The following is a 22,509-nucleotide window of genomic DNA, read 5'->3' on the forward strand; positions in this document are numbered from 1 at the left end:
ACGGCCAAAATGACCCTAAAATTGCCGGTGTAAACCAAAATGGCCGACTTCCTGTACCTTTTCAGGCATGGCGTCTTGAGTCTTCTTTGTGGGTCTGCTTATGATAAATGTGTCGACCAAATAAAATTGCATGTTGCTAAGTCACATTGGCTTCAGGGGCCAGTGAATTTTTAGGCTCCTCCCCACCCCACTGATGTGTTTTGAATACGGTTGACAATATGACGAGTTACGTCTTTAGCTACTCTACTTTTTATGCAAGGATTATCAAGTGAAAAGTTGAAAGAGGGAATGTAGAAAAGTGAGCATCAGTCAAGTACGGTTTGATTTAGAATCAATTTGAAATGGAATAGCTCGCCCCATCCCAGACGGGAAATGGTACAATCTTGTCTGTTTAATTTGGCATATTTGACTTGAGATACTAGCATGTTCACGGAACGAATTCAACTTGTATCTCAGGGCATCCACTGTTTTGAGATCATGGACAAGAAAGAAATGTCATTTGTTGCTGCTCAGAGGCACCATTTGTGCTGCATCTGTGGACTGCTGTAAAATGCTGCTATCTATTCCCAAGCCTTGTATAGGTAGGTTCAATATATTTCGGCTTTTTCACATTCTGGCAACTTCGTTAAAAAGTTTTCATTTAAAGCATCCTGCGTCCGACTCCACCGCTTTCCCACCTTGTGCTTTTTGAAAGCGTATCTACTCTAACAGCTCGACGCGAAGCGGCAAAGGATGTCTGAAAAGCTTCTTTGGCATTTCGGCGGTCCCAGTAGGAACAATAGCATTAGCCGCCATCTCAACCTGACAAAATCCTCTTATCCCCCCCATCCCTCCTACTCCTCCCCCCCCTCGTCCTTATAAAACAACTAGCAAGTGCACATAGCCACGGGCATATTACAAATAGTGAGTAACTTTAATTTAATTATGTGTCTATATGATAGCTATAGGAAGTCTACACACCCCTGTTCAAATGCCAAATTTTTGTGGCGCAAAAAAACAAAACAAAAAGAGAGACCGAGATAAATATTGTGAAAAATGTTCCCATATATAATCTATAACCCATACAACTCAAATGGAAGGGGGAAAAAATCAAAAGTGGCAAAAAAAAGAGATGTGGTTGCAAAAGTGTGCACACCCTCTTATGACTGTGGATGCGACCAAATGATGGTCTGCGGGGAGCTTCCACAGCATCAGAGCGATCACATTGTCCAAAGGTATCAGGAAGAAGGGCACAAAAGAATTTGCAGTTTAGGCCTACCATGAAAGACAGTCAGTGAAAACAGTCAACCTCCACTGGAGAAAATATGGCATTACACTGACTTTAGAGAACTGACTTCACACCCAAAATTGATGAAAAGACAAGCTGCAGGAATTTCTGGCAAGTAATGGCTGTTTTACATTTTGTCAGGTGTGTGCTGATCCCCTTTTGACATGAGTTTGAATGTGATTGGGTCATTCTGAACAAAGCCACTATCTGAGTCATAAGAGGGTGTACACACTTGTGCAAACATGTGGTCTAAGTTTTTAAGTAAGCTTTGTTCACCCTTTTTTTTTTTACCTTCTCTTGAACATGTTTTTTTTTTAATTCAATACAGTATATAATTTAGGCTATGTATATACAGTAATTAATAAGTATTTAATAATATATATAAATATATATTTTTTTATTTATTTTTTTATTATTATTTATTTTAATGATTCATTTTTGTGATTTTTTTTTGGCCTCACAAAAACCTCATATTTGAACAGGCGTGTGTAGAATTTTAACATCCACTGCATCTATTGTTCAAGAAATGTCCTTCTACGCAGTTTGAGTCTTCTAACAATACATTGTTTTCTCATCGGGGATTAAAGCAAGTGGTTGATGTTTTAGTTTTTTTTTCTTACCACCCTTCTCCGAGTGAGAGTCTTTCTGTCCATCCATGATGATGATGTCGAATGGCCCACTTTCCACCAGCATGCTGTAATCTGTGTAAATGACAGTATATGCTCATTCGGCCCAGAGATTTGATATGTAATCTGCGGAATCATGACAACGGAAGCAATCACATTTACTGCCGCTATCAGCGCAAATTGTGCCCACATATCAAAGTATTTCCTTAAGCTTCAAATGTGGAAAAAAATATATTTGAATGGTTTAGTTTAATCATTCGTTACATGGTTTGTTTCACATTAGGCAACAAATCGCATTTGCAGGCACAAAAACTACACGCAAGCCACATAAAAAGCGAAAAATCTGGTAAAGTAAATGTTAAATTTAATCTTTTACATGCAAGATACTTTCCCGTGTCACAGAAAGTTAACGTTTTTCAATCTCAATGACTGTTAGTTGAATTCCGCATTTCCCCACATTTAGATTTGGATCGCTCCACTTTGGAAAGTATTTCATGTTTCTTCTCTCCCACGTGGCATGTTCGCTTGTAACATGAACAATTTCACCTCAAGCTTTTGCTTTCATCTGCCTTAAGGAGACAGTATTTTAATTAAGCAAGGAAGATGACATTCTATATATTGTAATCACGTATAATGCCGCAATACAGAACGCGTCTGTCAGGTAATCAGAGCTCGATGCCAGAAATGTGATGGATGGTTATTTAATGAAAATATGGATTTAATTAAAAACATAATCTACAAAATGTGCAAAGCTATACTTTCAGATATTACAGCGTCGAGGTTTGCATGTCTGCCTCACACTTGAGAGGTACGAATCTCGACTCCCTCCCGGGGTTGATTTACATTTGTGGCAATTTTGCTTCTGCCCTATCAGTGGCGACCATTTGTAGAGTTGTGATTAAACTGCAAAAATCTCACACACATTATATATTTAAATCCAACACATAATTTGGTTTTGAAACATTGCTAGCAGTCACTGGAAAACCCCATTAGCGAGCTAGCAAAATTAGCATTTGAAGTTACAGGAGGTATTTATTTACCTTCAAATAATTATTATACTGACATCTAATATAACAATACTCACAGGAATATATTCTTCCTAATCTGTAAAAAAACGAGTTATATGAATACAGTTCAATTGCAACTTTCTTCTTTGACTCTTTTTTTATCTCAATGTAAGTGTTTATCTCCATGCATGCATACTGCCCCTAAGAGGCCATGTGGCGTACAGCAGGTCTTTATTTTTATTGCTATTATTTTAATATACTATTATTTCCTTTTCTGGGTGTTATCTTTAAAGGTAAGTTTTGGTAGTTGAAATAAAATATAATAAAAACACCATGCTAACCAGATGCCGCAGCATTTCACTCCACAGTCTCCATTTTGTTGCTGTGCTCCATTTCTTGGTGTCCCTAAGTCTCCTCTTGAATAAAATGCCTCCTTATCACAGCCGACATCCCGAGAAGTAAATACAGGCGAATCTCTTTCTCCTCCGTTTTTTTTCTATTCTCCACCTCAGACTGAGTGAGTTACTACTAACCCTCGAGTAGTACGATTTGTGCGATAGTGGCATTATATCGTGTCTTGCGTGTCCCTGCTGTTTCTTTGTGTCCTTTCACTTCCATGTAGGGCAGCACAACAATCTGCCCTCGTTGCCACGGTAACAGCATAACATAGTAGTCGTGCGTAAAATAATTGTCTTCATTTCAAAAAAGCTTCCGCTTTACCTACCTTAGCAGAATCATTTACAGCAAAAAAATATGCCCTTCCACTTCTCTACCCTGGTAGGTTTACATTCAAATACAAAATGGCACACCGCCACGCCACGTTTAATTATAAAATGAAGGTTTTCTATTTTCCGTCACATCCAGGAGGTCACGCGCATTCATTCGATCGTCCTCGCTGAGGTCCAGTCAAGCTTCTGGTGGACGTTGTTGCAAACACACCAGCGCAATAACATCACTTTATTTCTCATTTCTTTAGCAGTTGTGTGTTTTTTTGGTGCAGGCTGTACATGAAGTTGGACTACGAGAGGGGTGAATGTGTGCTGTCATTTTAGGATAAATAATGGTAGAGATATTCAATCATTTATCAATGTCCCTGATGTCCTTCACATTTGGAGTACTTGAAGGAAAGGAACATTTAAAATGTATGCTTCAACTGGATATGCTGAGGATAATAAGATGGTTTAATTGCTATTTGTGGGTTACTGTACTGAAAACTTTCAAAATAAAGTTCATGATGGTTTCCGAAAACTTGTGAAAATGATCGCAAGGTTTTAAGACGATGATCAGCAACAGATGTAGTCCAGGCTATTACTTTGCTTTAATAGATCAAGTACTGAGCTTTGAAATTAAATATAAACTTTTGAGTCGATGTCTGATAATTGGTGGAACCATTACTTTTGTTTTAATAAGCCAAGAATCGACAACCTTGAAAAGAATACGGTGGGTGTTGGCCAGTATTTCTCATAAGTAAATTATCGACTACTTTGTAAATAAAATGAACATAACAGTTTGTGCTGGTGATGGGCAATAGGTGATACTTTTACTTTGTTTAATCAACCAAGTACCATCAACTTAAAAATAGGACGATTGGTGAATATCATTACTTTGTTTTAATATATCAAATACCAACATCTGTGACGTTTTTTTATTTTATTTTAAGGTGACGATAGACAACAGGCCCATTACTTTAAGGATGGACTACTTTGAGATGTTTTGAGATTGTGATTGGCAATTGGTGTAACACATTACTTTGTTTTAATGAACATAAAATGTTACTCTGGTTGTTGACAATAAATATAGTCGTTAGTTCATGATCGTACCAACAACTTTCGAAAATGAACTGATTGATGATGGATAATAAGAGTAGAAATTACTTAAAAAATAAAAAAGGCAACTGGTGAAAAGCATTACTTTGTGTTAATGAACCAGCTGATCTTTGACAATTTATGTAGACATAATTAAAAGTGGGTACTGTGATGGACAAGCCATTGTTTAGTTTTAGGTTTTAAGATGATAATTGACAGTAAAAATCTATATAAAGTTTTGAGCTGGTGGTTGAAACTAGGAATCACCATTACTTTGTTTTATGACAAAGTTTTTTTGTTTAGTATTTTTACATTGAAATCTCTATTTCGATAATGAAAACATAAAAACAGTAAACTCAACAAAATCAAAACAATACAAAAAAATGAATGAAGACAAAATAATAATTAAAAACAAAGAAAAAAGCATACAATAGTTAATGACAACTTTTAAAAACGGACCATGCGTGTTGCCATTACCTTGTTTGAATAAATTAAGTACTGATCTACGAATTCAGGTCATAAAACGATTTCAAGATGTATATGAGCATTGTGACAGATTTTGGGCCTTCTAATGTCACCACATTCATTTGTTGTGTGTACCCGAGTGATGTTAATCAGTCATTCTGTGCTTTTTTAAAAAAAAAAAAATTTAATCGAGATTTTATCTTCTTATCATCCCCCTTCAATGTATTTATTCTTTGCCGTAAAAGCTGTGTAAATAGCACAAGGTACTCAGCCAAAGAATGAACAGGATTTTGTCAAGAAAAGGAGTGGTTAAAAAAAAAAAGTTCTATATTTTTTTCCTGTTTAGTTTCAGACGCGCCTCCAGCTGTCTGACTCGACTTGTTTTGCTGCGGATTGAATTGCTTGTGAATTCCAGTTGGTGGGATTTCATACAAAAGCAAATAATGTTGGCGGAAGTTGATTTCTTTTGGACTTTTTATATTGGAAAGGAAAATATGGAAATGTTAGGAAGCTGACGGCTTGAATACGCCCACTCGCTCTCGTCTGGGTTTTTATACAAATTAATGTAAAACGCTGCTGCGAATTACAGCGCGGTGTGCAATACAAAACAGTGTGTTGCAAGTGTTTTGCTGGCTGATTTTAATTTGGTTCCTGCGTCACTTTTTTAAACAAGCAAGCTCAAGCTCTCTTGCAAGCAGCTTTTATCGTATGACGACAGTCTTATGTCACTTATTTCAACAGACGGACATTAACTACAAACGATAACACTACTTTCTTTTGTCTTCTGCTTCATAGCTTGGCCAACAAACATAATGGTGCACTGCAGTGTTCCCCCCAATGAGAATTTAGCAGGACATTACACAAAAAGTAAAGCACTCTGTTTGAGTTTGTTGAACTAAATAAATCATAAAAAGCACAGTCGACATACAAGTGCGCTTCTCAGATTGTTTTTTTAAGTAATTTAATTTTTTTCATTTATTTCCTTTTTCTTCATGTTGTAATATTTTTTATTTTTATTGTATATATATTTTATTTTAATGCATTATATTAATTATATTAGGCATACAGCTCACACAAAGAAGTACAATTTCAAATATATTTTATGATCATAAAAATGACTGCTGGTGCTGATTAACTCATTCACTCCCAGCCAGTTTCACTGAAGCAACTCCCTTCGCTCCTGGCTGTTTTACTGGATTTTGACTGACTTTCCAAGGCCCACAGAACAATGTGTTCCATTGCTATAAAAACATGGAACCTACCAAAAGAAAGATTAGAGTCTCTTCTTCAATCAGAAAAAAAAGTATATTTCTATCTATTTTCGTTTTTCAGCAAATAGCATTAGAATATAGCAAGGTTTCATCATTATTCACAAATCTGTGAATACCTAGAAGGGGAATGAGCTTGCAACATGGCCCTGGTTGATCTCTTTTACTCTGCTGCCACCTGCTGGCCGTTTTTTTTAAATAACTACCATTGCTTTAAGCATTCTCTTCAGTTCAGAGGCTGCATTAAAGCCTTCTGTATGCTCTAGCATAAAAACAAAACAAAACATATAAACACATCTTTGGGAGCATGGTAATATTTAAAATAGAAGATATTTATATCGTTTTTGGGAGCAGATGAGTTCAATGTCCAGATCCTACTGTTTTGACTAACTTGGAAGATTTTTTTCCATAGCTGAAAATGTGTAAAATTGTAGCAAGGTGGCAACATATTTAATCAGTTCAATCTCTTAGTTTTGATTAGATTTCCTTGAAAGCCCACCAAACCAACATAAAAGTCAGTAAGTGTTTTTTCTTGTTTTTGTTAACTCCTTCAAAGAAACTGAGCACACTGGGGAAGCTCCAGAGCAAGTGCTGCAGGCCTCCTCCAATTGTTGCCTGCCTCTCCCCCATGGTCTGCCCCCTCCATCCCATCCTGGACCTCAGCGAGAACGCAAACTGAGAAAGGAGCTGGGCTCCACATCAGAACATACTCGACGGCCTTCAGTTGTGGAGAAGAAGGCCTCTGCAGCTGTTGCTTGGGCCCCATGAGGCTGGCCCAGTTGGCGTCCCTGTCCCAGCCGCCAATGGAAAGTCTCTGTAGAACTGCCAACTTAAGCACTGCATGAGGGCACAAACGAGTGGCTCCGATGAAGTTGAACAGCACAACAGCAAAACCCTCACAAAAATCCCAGCGTAATGGACACCCTCATTTAATACCTATTAGCTTAAACTGTTGAACGTCTTTCTACAAAGACTCGATTCCCATCATTCACAGCGAAGAGTCTTCAAAAGACTTGATTCGTTCGTGAACGGCGCATCACTAGTGCGTACTTTTTGTACGTGAGGCCTGCACTCGCTCAGCATGTAAATGCATCCCCGACTACTTTGTCAATGGACACGCCACCATTAGCGCAACTGCAGTACTATTATATCTTTATGTGTATGTGTGTGTGCGACTCACCCAAAAGTCTCACTGCAGAAAATTGCTGCCCGAGAATCGTCCGGCTCCAAATTGAAGGCCCCAAGGAAGCTGCAAAGAAGATCAATTTGGAAATATTTCTGGTAATTGGTTTCGCCGTAAGGACTTGCGGCGGACTATAATGGAGCCGCCACAGAAAAAAGGTTCATTTTTCTCAAGCCAATGTGCAAATACACTAGGTAAAAATGAAGGCTTAATCGAGTGGTCTTGATTATGCCTGCGGCGGCTAAAGTGGGAGACAAAGTAGTGGATTGATGACAAACAAGTCCCACTTGTGGGATAAAGGCGGCTTGAGAGTGAATTCGCTGCTCAATCCGATAAAGGGACGTTGATGTTGTGGCAGCGGGGCTCGGTGCCAACTGTCGGAAACATCTTGCACTGCGCAGAGGGGTGGCAGTTGCGTGAAGGGGGTTAATCATGAAAAACAGTTTGGCTAATAAGGTTTTCATCATTAAAAAAAAAATATATAATAGTTTTACAAAGCGTCATTTATGATGGCGTATTAGGGCCACGTATACGGTATACATTTTTAGAGGGTGGGGGCAGTATTCTGAGAAAAAAACTCATATATTTGCGAGTTTATGAAATGGCATAAAAGGGTAAAAACTGCCGTTTAACATGTTTGGGGATTTGGCAGACCACGTCCCCAGCGGACCTGACATTTTAGTGGCAGAACGTAGATAGAACTTAGACCAGCTAATAGGCAAGGAAAGGCAACTATGTTTATATCGCGCATTTCATACACAAGGCAACTCAAAGAGCTGAAAAGCAGGTCTAAGTTGTGGCGCGATTCTGATGGATTAATACGGGAGCAAGTGGGAGGGACAATCCTTCTGAATCATCCAAAAAATCTTATCTTAAAATCACAATGGGCCACATATATATGCAGGTACTGTATCAAGACAACATCACATGTAGTCACAGTCTTGGTTTGTGTTGTCCTCTTTAGCATGACTTCATAAATAAAGAAGCAGGGGGGAGAGGGGGTGGGGGACTCAGGGTTTGAAGTGGTCAGTCCTACTTTGGTGCTGCTGGTGTTGCTCCACTTTTGAGGGGTCCCCTGTCATCTTTGCGATGTGCGCTGCGTGCTGTTCCTTCCCAGTGTTTCGTGGCACCCGAGCAGGAGGCCGAGCGCAACTTTTGGAAATAGATCACATCAGAGGGGACTCTTGGCTCCCGATGAACGGGCGACGCGTTTGTTTCATAAATGCATGATGAATCGCGGGGGGGGCGGGACGGGGCGGGGACGTGGTGGCATGAAGCCACGGCCCCGTTGGTCAGCGCGAGCGCGTTGCCGAGTCTGCGCTCGCCAGAAGAGGAGGCTTGCTGCGTCTCATGTTTGTGCTAGTTCCTGGACTACTGTGTATTCTCATTTGTGGGGGGGGCGCCTACTGGTGGGATGCATGAAAAGTACACGCACGTTGTGTGTGAATGTGTGTCAGCTGTGCAGTTCATATCCAAACATAGGGAGGATTTGGCTTTTCTGCTGTGGTTTTGTTTGTGATGCCACAGTGACAGCACACTGGTAGCAGTGATGGCAACGACTGGGGGAAACGTGACGCTCACTATGGAACCACAAATGCAACTTATTGTAACAACAAGAACGTGGCTGAAGGCTGCTCAGTCCAATTTCAGCATAATATTTTTTTTTCCACTATCAGTCACATGCACAAATTTGAATTTGGCCCAGCAGACACCATCTCCTCCCACATTTGCTTAATGCTCAACCATGTGTAATAATAAATAATAATGATACAAAATTGCATACATTCAATCAATCAACCTTTATTTGTAGAGCACTTTAAAAAAATTGCAACTAAAAGTGCTTTACATAGTTTAAAAACAAATCCCCAGCCCACCGCCCCCTACAATAACGACCCACAAAAAAACAAAAACGCTGCAATGATTCAGATGATTTTGAATTATCAAATGATGAATAAAATAAATTTCAAAAGACAACACAAATCACAAAAATCATATTCAGAGTAAATAAATAAATTTAATGTGCAATAAAATGTTTTGCCTTTTTGCCTGTTATGACTGTGTTTTGGGTTGAATCATGGGTTTGTTGTATTGTTATGGTCCTGTTTATTATGATGATGTTGGCAGTTGCTATGTCCCTTGTGATGTTGGCATTTCCAGTTGCTGTGTCCCCCGTGATGATGAAGTTTCCAGGGGCTATGCAGTTTCTATGTTCCTTGTGATGGAGTTGTCAGTTGCTATGCAGTTGATATGTTCCTTGTGATTACGTTGTCAGTTACTATGCTTTTGCTATGTCCCTTGTGATGACGCAGTTGTCAGTTGCTATGCATTTGCTGTGCCCCCTGTGATGATGTTGTCAGTTGCTATGTAGTTGCTATGCTCCTTGTGATGATGAAGTTGTCATTTGCTATGCAGTTGCTATGTCCCTCGTGATGATGTTGTCAGTTGCTACAGTCCAGGATTAGTCACTTATTTTGACATATAGGCCTCAGGTTCTCGGTCAAGTTTTTTGTTTGAGGCCATCTGAATCCAGCCCTGCTCTCTGTTACTTTGTATTTTTGTATATAAAGACTAACCCAACCCAACTCCTGTTTCTTGTCAACATTTGGGTCCTAACTCCGCACCTCACGTGACACCACCCATAGATGCAGTAAGATAACAGTAATATCAATAATCCTAAAACAATAACATGTAAATAAAATAATAATTAAAAAAACAGACAGCCTCTAAACAGCAGTGTGTTGAAAACAGGTCTTAATCAATTGTCCTTATTTTGGTGATGTGATATTTATTTACAATTTAAGCGGCCGCTTTCTTCTCAATAATAATGAATTATAAGTCCCTTTTTCATAGTCTTAATATGTACTGCAGCCCGAGGGCGTGGGGGGGGGGGGCCTTGGGCTTGCTCAGTACGACGTCTTATGATTAATAATCACACACCTGCAAGAGATATATAGAAGAGGATTTTGTGCATGTAATGAAATATTAAAGCACAATCTGAGTCACCAAATATCATAACTCACCGGCGCAGGACGGGGAGAGAACGCTCAGGGTCAGCGCGGCGTAAGACCCCCGCCATAGATGGCACTCTCGAGGAGGGATGAGCCTTTTTTATTTATTTGATGAAAAAAAAAATCAATCATTTTTAATATTCTCAGCATGACCTGTAATGCTTTAATTCAGACACGGTGGTGGATTTATTAGACAAGAGGAAGAAGAAGAAACACCCTCCTTGGATGCTGACCTCCTAGTGTAAGCCTCAGTATGGGCACTCACGCTATGTTCAGAAATAAAAAGGTGGCGTGGAAATCTTCTCAACATATGAGATTGCTGCGGATTTGCTGCTTTTGTTCTTTTTAAGATTACGTTCAGTCTTTCTTGAGCCACGGGAATTTTAGACACTACGTGAGATGTCAGTTTTCAGGATTAAAGCTGTTATTTGTTGTGAATGTCTTGTCCAAAGGAGGTCAGGTTTGTGTTGGGTATAAAACCGAAAAGAGGTAACGGGTGGTACGCTTTAAATGCTGATAAAGATAAAGATAAAGGTGACAACTTTTTCTCGCACTTAGTAAAAATCCACACAATACAATTACCCCATATGCTGACATCCACCACAAGCATAAGTGTATTATGTATTGTGTATTGCATAACACCACAACTTAGACCTGGTTTTAGCTGATCTAAGGTCTACTCTACTTTCTGTCATCAAATTCTTACGTGTGCTGGGTGCATGTGGTAAAAAATGCCCTCGGTTTGACAGATGCCAATCATGGCAAATTCTCTAGACTTATCCCAGCACGAAAATGAAAGTGCGCCTTTTTTAGGCCGAGCACACATGCAAAAATATACACAAAAAAATAAAAACAATTAGAAAAATAGATTTTTTTTTTAAAAATAGCACCATGTTCTATAAAACATAATACAGATAGTAATGAAATAAACTGGTTTTATAATGTGTAATTTAGTGTAGTATTTTTTATTTTGTTGAGTGCCTTTAAGGGGCGTGGCTTAGCAAGTGACATCAAGAAAGGTTGGTTGTAGTTTAGAGTGAGCATATGGATGTGGCTTGAAGCTACTTGTGAGTTTTGTCATCTTTTATTTGTTTGACTGAAGGCCAAAATCAATCAAGTGAAAGTGGAAAAACTTCAGGCACCAGTAAGTCCAGCTACCGCTGTATACTATTAAAAAAAAATAAAAAATTCCATGTGTACTCGTTAATAAAAGTGAAAGGTCAATGAACAGCAATACACAAAAAAAAAAAACTGAACTTGAGTGTTATAGGTGGTCCAAGTCGCAGGTCTGTTCTGCTTTATTGATACGTTCCTGGAAATGATTGGCGAGGCGAGCGCTGGAGAACTCAGACGAAAGGCAAGCACTCAGCATGGTGGACGTCCTGCTGCCCGCACTTTCCCGCCGCTCGTCTTTCATCTCCCACCTTTTGTCTTCACCCGCAACCTGCCCCATCAAAACCAGCACAATCCAGCCTCTATGGTTCTCGCTTCTCACACATTTCGGGGGCCTCACTCACACCCGCAACCTCCTCACTTCAGCTTCCCGAAGCACAGTGTGTCTGATCGAATGTGCACTGGGCCAATGTAAAATAGTTGATCCCATCAGCACGGTATGTGGTGCTAGCATTTCACGTTCTCATTTTCGCCCTTGTAACGGCCACCTTTTTTTTTTTTCCTGTGATGCAGTTTTGTTTGTTTGTTTTAGCAGTGTAATTAATACATTTTTTGCGGTTAATTACACCAGTGGTCCCCAACCACCGGGCCGTGGGTCATTTGGTACCGAAAGAAAAAAAATTGCATTATTTTTATTTTTTTCGAAAATGATGTTTTATTTTGAAAAGTGGTCGGATTCTGTCTGTTACATCCGTCTCACTTGACAACTCTGTTGTTGGTGCGACGTTACGGACGCCGTTAATAAAGTTGCACATGATTACACAGTAGATTTCCGTTCATTATTATTATAGAGAAAATACCACCGTTTTTTTTCTTGTCATTTTATTTTGTCTTTATCAGCTAAACCTTTCGATTGGGCCGTGAAAATATTGTCAGACATTAAACCTGTCATGTTTATTTTCAGTCTTGTTTACTCCCTGTCACGTTTTCCCCTTGTCTTGTCATTTCCTGTTTTATTGTGAAAAGTCTGACTCCTCTCGTTTCTGGTCACTTGCCCTTCCTCGTGTGGTGTCTGTGTCAACCCTGATTGTGTCCACCTTTCCCCATTACCCTCATGTGTCATCGAATGCCCTCAGCCAGGTGTGTCTTGTTATGTCATTAGTGTTGGTGTATTTAGTCGGTTGTCTCCCCCCTGTCTGTGTCGGTTCATTTTTGCTGTTGCAACTGTCGTAAGTCTTTCGCCACGTCACGCTGACCTCTGCGCCTGATCAGGATCCATGTCATGTTGTTAGTCTCGCCTTAGTTGTTTTGTCATGTTTAGCTTCATGTTTTGTTAGTTCAGTTTATTTTGTATTTTGAAGTTAGGTTTTTTTTTGATTAGATATTAAAACGCCTTTTTGGACTGCACCTCTGCCTCCTTGCCCTGCCTTCCCGCATCTGGGTCCTAAAGCCCCCACCTTACTGACAAAACCGGTTCGTGGTACAGAAAAGGTTGGGGACCACTGAATTACACAATTGGTTCACAAAATGTAATTAGCATATATTTGACATAAAAAAAAAAAAAAATCTCAAAGTACATCACCAAACAAAAATGGCACAGACAAAAAAAAGTTATCCTCATGAAAATCTGTTAAGAAATCAGCCAGTTTTGACTCCCTCTCAATGTGTCCATGCATTGCCTTTGAGAAGAATGTTGCCCCTGCCAATATGGCCGCCACGTAGGCACGGCAGTTAGCTGGGCTAATACAATGCACTGGACTGGTGTAAATCTGTGATTATTACATGCAGTATTACATTATTCGATCGAATGGCAATACACCAATCATATGTTTTACTATATTTTAGAATGATTACTGACTTTGTTGATGTGTAGGCTACTTTTTACATAAAGAAAAAAAGTAACTTAAATTGTGACATAACTCCGGAAAATCAATGGAGAACCTACACTATAAAATGTTTGAAAGGTGTTGTTTTTCAAGGAACTCTAGGCAATTCAGTGGTCAGAAGCAGGAAGCGGCAAATTTCGCACAGCAGATGTCACTCTCTGACTGGCCTGCAGTGACCAGTCGGTGGCAATCACACAATGAGACACCTGGACAAAGAAGTATAATGAGCGTTAGGAAGTGACAGACACATACAGTATGTTACGAATGTTCTCCCAGTGTGATAGAGGACATGTGACTCACTGTATGCTGGTGTGCAGTGCAGCAAAAAAAAAAAAAAACAGTCGCTGGAGCGCAGACCTCCAACAAGGCTGAGCCATGTATGGAACCCGGAACCTCCTGACACGCTCATCACATGACCCAATTCCTTTTTCGATAAATGCAAAAATGAACCAAAGCAGATGTGAAACATCCTTTTCTGCTTGCCATGTGCATTAAGTCACGTCATTTTGAAGCTGTGAATATTAACTCTTTCCTCTCTGTTATTTTTGATGACTCAAAATGAAAACGTCACGTGACCCCGACTGACCCAATTTGACGGGGCTGATATTTGACTTGATTAGACTGAGGAATGTATGATTCATGTTCATTGGGCATGGTTGATCTTAAATGTAATACAAAACTGCACTAAAACTCACTCATGTAGGAGAATTAAACAACACCAAGTATTTTGTCATCGTAATTGAATATGGATGAAGGGCCCACAAGCCTGTTTTCCAAATTGTAATTAACAGCTGTAAGTATTCAAATACTAATAATGTCAATCAAAGACGCAGCGCATAGAGTCAGAATGTGTGTTCTGGTATCAGTGAGTCACGTCAAAAGAATATCCTGCAGTATGGAGACTATAAATCAGAACACAATACAGGAGCTTTTGTCATCATATCTGTTTAAGTCTCTTAGCTATTGGTAGAAAATCTGCTTACAAAGTCACATTATGGCGTCCTTGTGTGGTATAGAGAACATGAGAACCATTCTTGCAGGTGTGTGAAGTTTTAAGGATGTTGTCCCCTTTGTCATGTTTTTCCATCTGTGTGTTATTTATGGACAGAGGACACTTTTTTTCCCCTTTTTTTTTTTTTTTTTTTTCAAAAGTCACATCATAAGGGCAGCTTGCAATATGGGAACCATAAATCAGGTCCCCACATAATAGAATTGCTATTGTGAAGGTATATGTTGAGTTTATTTGATTTGGTTTTATAATTTTGCGCTGACCCATTCTGCACGTTTTTCTGTGCATGCGTTGTGTGTATGTTGTCTGGTATTTACACACCACACTAAGGGGACCAAAAATCAAGAAAGATGACCTAAATGTTGGAGTTGATTTAAAGGTATCTTTTTTGTTTGTTTGATTGTTTGTTTTTAACATTGGCCAATATGGCATTCCGACTGTATATTCTGATATTCACTGTGTGATGAAGACAAAAGTCTGCTTACACTTCATGTCCTGTGGACCATAAATCAGGTCCCCCATGAAAGAAATCCCACACTCTAAAAACAGTTGGGTCAAAAATAACCCAACTATGGGTCAAAAATGGACCGATCCTCTACTCGGGTCGATTTGACCGAACTTTGAGTCAAGAAATGGGTCTTTCAGCGTAAAACAACTGCGGGAAGCGGGAAGGCAGGGCAAGGAGGCAGAGGTGCAGTCCAAAAAGACGTTTTAATATCTAATAAAAAAAAAACTAACTTCAAAATACAAAATAAACTGAACTAACAAAACATGAAGTAAACATGACAAAACAACTAAGGCGAGACTAACAACATGACATGGATCCTGATCAGGCGAAGAGGTCAGCGTGACGTGGCGAAAGACTTACGACAGTTGCAACAGCAAAAATGAACCGACACAGACAGGGGGGAGACAACCGACTAAATACACCAACACTAATGACATGACAAGACACACCTGGCTGAGGCCACTGATTGGATGACACATGAGGGTAATGGGGAAAGGTGGACACAATCAGGGTTGACACAGACACCACACGAGGAAAGGCAAGTGACCAGAAATGAGAGGAGTCAGACTTTTCACAATAAAACAGGAAATGACAAGACAAGGAGAAAACACAAGGAAAACATGACAGGGAGTAAACAAGACTGAAAATAAACATGACAATAAATATTGGTCAGATCCTTTTTTTGTGTCAAAAAAAATTGGGTCATTTTGTATAAAACAACCCAGAAAGTTGGGTCAAATTGACCCATAAAGTGGATCAGTCCATTTTTGATACATAATTGGGTTACTTTTGACCCAACTGTTTTTAGAGTGCATATAGCTACTGTGAAGGTATTTGACATTTTTAGTAGTGACCCCCTTTCTCATATTTTTCCCGTCGGTGTATAGTCTGGTACTCATGCTTTAATAGGGACCAAAGTCCCACAGCCATTTCATGGGGACATCTTGCTGTATAGGGACCCCCAGATGTGGTCAGAGGAACTACATGAATATTGGAGTTAATTTGAAAATATCTGTGGCATTTTTAGCAGTCTCCTTTGGCAGTTTTTTTTTTTTTGTATGGCATTCCTCATTTGAGGGCAACGGTCTGTTTATACAGTCAAGTCATGGGGGCCTCCTGTGATATGGGGGCTAACAATCAGGTCCCTACATCTTAAACCCATAATAACAATTCAGGAGCTTATTTGAATTTATCTGGGAAATCTTGAGCACTCTGTGTTTGTAATCTGGTATTTACGCGACTTCTGTTATCTTTAATACAATATAATATTGTCCTTTTTTTTTTTTTTTTTTTTTTTTTTTTACAATTACTTTTTTGGTTTACCTTGTATCAAGTCATGGCGGACACTTTAGTGTGTTGAACATGTCGTGAGGGTCCAGCACAACCCCCTGGGCCACATAAATCAAACCCGTGTACACCACAAGGACACAGAGAAAGAGATTAAAAATATACGTGTGAGAGATTGACTACCTGCTTGCCTTGTAAAAAATTACAGACTCCCCTTACAAGTAGTCTGATATAAAAGTATCCAAAAATGGACCTTGAAGGAGTGATGGCCTGCATGAACTAGCAGAGTCCACCCGGAGGGAATTAAATTTCCCGATAGAACTTTGGGCAAAACCAAAAAAAAAAAAAAAAGATTTTTTTTTTTAAAACTGTAAAGGCAATGTGACCTGATATTCGCAGCAGATTTTTAATCTCCGGTGTTGGTCTTCCTTTGTTAATTAGATCATGTGTCAGATTGCAGTCAAGTTTTGAGCAATGTTTAACATCAGATATATTTTCCATATCCAGCTTTTGTTTGCAGCGCAATTTTAGAATGCACAGACTTTTTTGTGATCCTCAGAGCTGTGTCAGCAATGTGTTTGTTTTTGTTTCAACATCCTGAATAAAGTCTGCACATGCACAGTAAGATGGGCTAGTTAAATGTATGAGAAGGCCTTGCAGCAGTCGAACCAACCTTAACTCAAACCCAAAAACGTATAAATATGTTTTTTTAATACTTTGTCCTTCACGCCCAAAAACATATATATATTTTTTTAAATGTCTTTTTTATGCTAGAGCATACGGAATGCTTCTGACCTGAAGAAGTCGCTTAAAGCAATTTTAGTTATTACAAAAAACGGCCAGCAGGTGGCAGCAGAGTATAAGAGATCAACAAGGGCCATGTTTCAACAAGCTCTTTTCCCCAGCGTTTTCAACAGGTTTGTGAATAATGATGAAACTTAGCTATATTCTAATGCTAATTTCTGCAAAAGGGAAACAGATGAAAAAAGAGACTGTAATCTTTCTTTTGGTAGGTTCCTTATTTTTTATAGCAATAGAACACAATATTTGGATTTTAAAGGTACTACCATACAAGACATTGTCATTGTTTACTATTAAAACCTAAATATGGACTTCTTCCTTCATGTGGGCCTCAAGGTTGATCGCACCCAACAGAGGCAATGTTTGTTGTAATCTACTGGATGTGCACTAACTAGAGATTAAAATGAAATTTACAAATGATTGGTGATAAATATTTGTTTTTCATTCCGTGGGATGCTTAATCCACAAGGTCAGGCCCTGAATATCCTGTATCAAGCCAGTAATTCACTCTTTTCCCTTTAAATACATGTCTAAGTGTGATTGTTATTTACTAATGTGGATTACAAGCAGCTTTAAACATCATGGCTTTACAAATATATTAATATTTGTCCATCTCCACTGAAACATCTCTTGTGTCATGCACCCATATTTATATTTTTTTAAGAGTAGATTTCAATCGGTGGGGGCGGGCGGAGGGGGATAACAAATCATCCGCATATCGGCCCACCCTCCCGTTTTCATTTAGCGCCACTGATGTAGTAAAGATGAGATTCTCTTGCCAAATGCGTGACCTAATGTTTTCAATTTTTGCTTTCATTGAGCCATCAGACGCCGACGTGGAGATTACATTCTGTCGACCGACCGCCTCGCACCTGATTTATCGATCAGACTCAATGTCCTATTGCATGTCGGCCCTGTAAATTGTATGCAATTTTGCACGCAGAAAATGATTTGGGCCAAGCGGATACTGGATTTAATAGGGGTGTAAGGGGACATCAACAAACGCAGGTTGTAGTGTTCATGGTAATAACAATATTTGGAAAAATAAAAATAAAAAGAGCATAGGTCAAAGGTCAGCATGGTAGACCAAATCATAGCTAACGGGAGAAGCAACGTTGAGCAGAGGATTTACAAATAATGTCAGCATATTTGTGACTTCACTGAAGAAGAGCGTATGAAACTGGTAGCCCGTTGCATGAATCAGTACCCGAGAAGTAGTTCTCAGTTTCAGAAAGGTTGGTGACCCCTTGCCCTACACTGACTGTTACTACTATTAGTGCTGCTGTTATATGCGTCACATCCCATTTATCCACTTTTTCTGACATTGTTTTTATGTGCACGGCGAGGCGAAAAATAACCTTCTACTTAACTATACAGTGCAACAAAGTATTTGCTCTCTCAATAGCGGATGCGCTTTAAAAAAAAAAAAAAAAAAAAAACACCCATCCATTTAGTTACTATGCAACAAAGTACTGTCTCTCAGCAGATGCACTTTTTGAAAATGTGTAATTTAAAAATGTGACAGTAATTTTTGAAAGGCTTTACAACAACCACAGAATAGCTGATGCAAGGGCGAGTAGAAATAATTCAATGTCAATGTGTCATTTAATAATTCAACAATTATCAATTTTGGCATTAAATGCTTAAATTGTGATGCACTTTTCAGCCCAAGCCGACGCAAAAACGTACACTCATGTAGTCCATGAGTGGCTCAATATTTATGTTTTCGCAAACTTGGCAGTGTCAAGATTGTTAACTCATTCTGTGTGCGGTTTTGTGAAATTGATGCCTATTTTATTCATGTATTTATTTATACTTACTTCAAATATTTTTTTGTTTTTACTTATCTTTACTGCATGACCGCTTTCTGTTCCATATACAGCACTTTGTATACAGCAATGCTTGTTTTAAAGTGCTTTATAAATTAAGTTGAGTTAAATGGATTTTGCAAGGCCCACAGAACATTGTGTTCTATTGCTATAAAAACGTGGAACCTACCAAAAGAAAGATTATAGTCTCTTCTAACATCAGGAAAAAAAAAGTATATTTCTATCTGTTTCTGTCTATTAGAAAATAGATACGTTTCATCATTATTCACAAATCTATCTAAAATTGTGGGTAAATGAACTTTTTGCAACATGGCCCTGGTTGATCTCTTATACTCTGCTGCCACCTGCTGGCCGTTTTTGTAATAACTACCATTGCTTCAAGCATCCTCTTCAGTTCATAGGCTGCATCAAAGCCTTCTGTATCCTCTAGCATAAAAAAAACATATAAATGCGTCTTTGGGAGCATGGTAATATTTAAAATAGAACGTTATACGTTTTGGGGGGGTAAATGAGTTAAAGACGTGTTTTTCTTTTTTCCTGTCGAAGCAACAACATGAACCAACAGAAAATGATGCTCTGATTCTTTTTACAACTATGCTCGGTGCTATCATTTAAATGATTTGTTGCCAAAAGACAAAAAAAAGTGATATAATGGCCACATCCACTTTGCTGGACTGCTAAAACAACTTTATAAGTAACACATAAATCCAATGTATTATGATGCTTATTCCCTGCTTTAATATAAAATATGTTACACTATCAGATGTACCACGTACGGTCGGTTGCATACTTTTAATAAATCATTTGACCCTTTTTTTTTTGTCAAAATGTGAATGAAGAATGAAAATAGTGTTTGAGTACTTAGTGAAATTAGTTGATAGTGTTTCAGAGAGGCAATCGCTTGAAAGTGGCAAAATGAGGAGCATTGTGGGTGGGCAGGCTCTCCAGAGATCCAAACATCTGTACACAATCCATTAAAGCGTCATTTTTCAAAGAATAGTGCTAGAAATTCAATACAATCCCAATGAAAATGTTGACTGGAAAAACAAAAACAACAACAAGTTTTTGTCACATGAAGGAGAAAAAATTGTAGGAGAACATATCAACCCCCCCCCCCCCCCCTTTAGCTGACTACATTCAGCATGCATTATCTATTGGACATTTTTGTGTCAGGATACATCTCAGACATCCTGAGGCGATGCAACCATTATTGCATCAGGCAAGGTAAACATCATCATTTACACACAAATACACACATACACATACACCGCAATGCCCAGATATCATAATAGTCATAATGGTACAGATACGGCCACTGGGATCTCCACTTTTCCCTTCGTCCCCCCCCCCCCACCCCCCCACCCACCCCCACCTCAACAGGAAAGGTTGATATCAGAGTGGGTTTGTGTTGTTGAAAGCTTCAAGATGCATAATGTCATTACACATTCAGCCGGCAGAGTGGTTTGTTATGGAGGACGCATGGATGGATGCTAGTGAAAACTGATTTTTTTTTTTTTTTTTTAAATAAATCACTACAAAATGAAATAAAAATGAGTGCTCCACTGGGCCACAGTGTGAATATGGCAAAACAATCCTGGAGAATATACATGGAATGAGCGGAATGCAAAACCTCGGGAGTCCACCTGTAACCTTCTTTTTTTCCCGTTATGTACACCTGGGTGACTTTTCGGGATCAAGGCACCCTTTCTGTTCACTATGGCGAGACCCCATTCAACGGAAACATACCATCTCCTGCATTTAATCAGATTTGGCATTATTTTTTTCCCCTCCTGCTGCCCTAATGCTTTTATTATTGCGGATTGGTCGGAAAGGTATTGATTGTGAGCCAGAGCCCCATGTGAGGCTGGGAAAGAGACGGGAATGGATATGGAAGGTGTTGTGAAGGGTGGTGGGAGTGCGATGCCAAAGTGGCCCCAACCGCAGACTGATTACGCCAATGAAACAAATACAAGCAAATGATGAAAATACAACTCACCATTAAAATGAATGGAGTTCTAGAATACAAAACTTTGTGGGAGAAAAGTGAAACAACAAAGATAAAACAATTAAGGTACACCGGGACAAGACGTGAGTGGCTGGGGGGGAGCTGATTGGTTGACGCGAGGGACAAAGCTGATAACATGGAAAAAGGGAGACAGTAACAAAACAGGAAACAAAACAAAGTCCAAAAAGTAACCACTACTAAAAGAAACGGAGATGATGAGTGGATGTTCTGTTCCCTTGTGCTATTCTTAGCATCCTAGCGGGGGGGGGGGGGGGGCTGCGCTAATGAGGCCTCTTGACCTTGCCGCCTGAGCGTTCAAGGTCACCAAGGCACCAATGCATTGTGGGCGAGGTGTCCCGGAACGAATGAAGAAATAGGAGGAGCGATGATTCTCGCAGTTGTGACTTTGCACTCTCCTTTCGATGGCATAACAATCAGTCAACGTAGAGTTGCTGGAACACCCCCGAAAGTGGTACGGTCCGGAGTAGGAATGAAATGGCGTGGCCTGAAAAGTCAAACAGAACTTGTAGTTCAAATCTCGTGAGACTTCAGCTCAGTGATCTGAGGGATTCACTCGTCAAGTATTTTTTGTTATGCCACTTCTGTGTGGCCCTCTCCATTACGACTTTTATTCTAAAAGTGGTGAATGAAGTCAAATGGTTTCAATCACTTCGCATTATTTCCTACAAGAAATATTGCTGTTAAATTAAATGGTCAGTTTTGAAGTTTGCACCATACTGTAATTTCACCTTAATCCATAAATTGGCAACGGCTTGTGTTTATACTCCACTATCCTACCGATGAGAAAAGAGAAAGTAGAGGATAAAAGGCGGTGTCGAAAAATGCGGATGTACATGCTAAATGTTGACTGGAATCCGCCTGCCTCCCCTGCTTGGATCATTAATTTGTGTTCTAATTAGCAGAAATGTCGCAGTTAGAGTGTGTGGTGTGTTTGTGGAAATGTGTGTGTGAGTGTGTGTCCTATCTCTTTGACCTGCCCCGGCTCGCCGGTCTCCCGGCTTGTTAGGAATGACAGATTGACGCTCTCCAGCGTCCTGCCACCCCTCCTGCCCACCGTCGGCTCCTACACATCCCACCCATCTGCTCTGGATGCGTGCCAGCATCTTAAGCGCGCTGGTGTGTGTGTCGGTGTGTGCGTGTAGCATGTTGGTCGAGATCTCGCGATTTTGCTCCACTGAATAAATGACTGCAAGACCATCAGAGGCAATGCATAGGAAGCTAATAGCTGGATTTGCTTGTTCATAGTTCATATCAAATTAATCGACAACTATTTTAACTCATTCACTCCTAGTAATTTTCACTGAAGCAACCCCCTTCGCTCCCGGCTGTTTTAATGGATTTTGGCAGATTTTTTCAAGGCCCACAGAATATTGTGGTCTATTGCTATAAAAAAGAGTGAGCCGACCAAAAGAAAGATTAGC

At 39.5% G+C, this 22,509-nt stretch overlaps 1 protein-coding gene across 3 annotated transcripts in view; it reads left to right on the top strand.

Annotated features, from left to right (window-relative positions):
- nxph4 (neurexophilin 4) overlaps positions 1–22,509 on the top strand; it is an 89,356-nt gene that overhangs the window by 44,296 nt on the left and 22,551 nt on the right. The gene's annotated exons all lie outside the window — the stretch shown is intronic.

The sequence above is a fragment of the Vanacampus margaritifer genome, chromosome 8 (genome assembly GCF_051991255.1).
Source record: "Vanacampus margaritifer isolate UIUO_Vmar chromosome 8, RoL_Vmar_1.0, whole genome shotgun sequence".
In the NCBI taxonomy this organism is placed as follows: Eukaryota; Metazoa; Chordata; class Actinopteri; order Syngnathiformes; family Syngnathidae; genus Vanacampus; species Vanacampus margaritifer.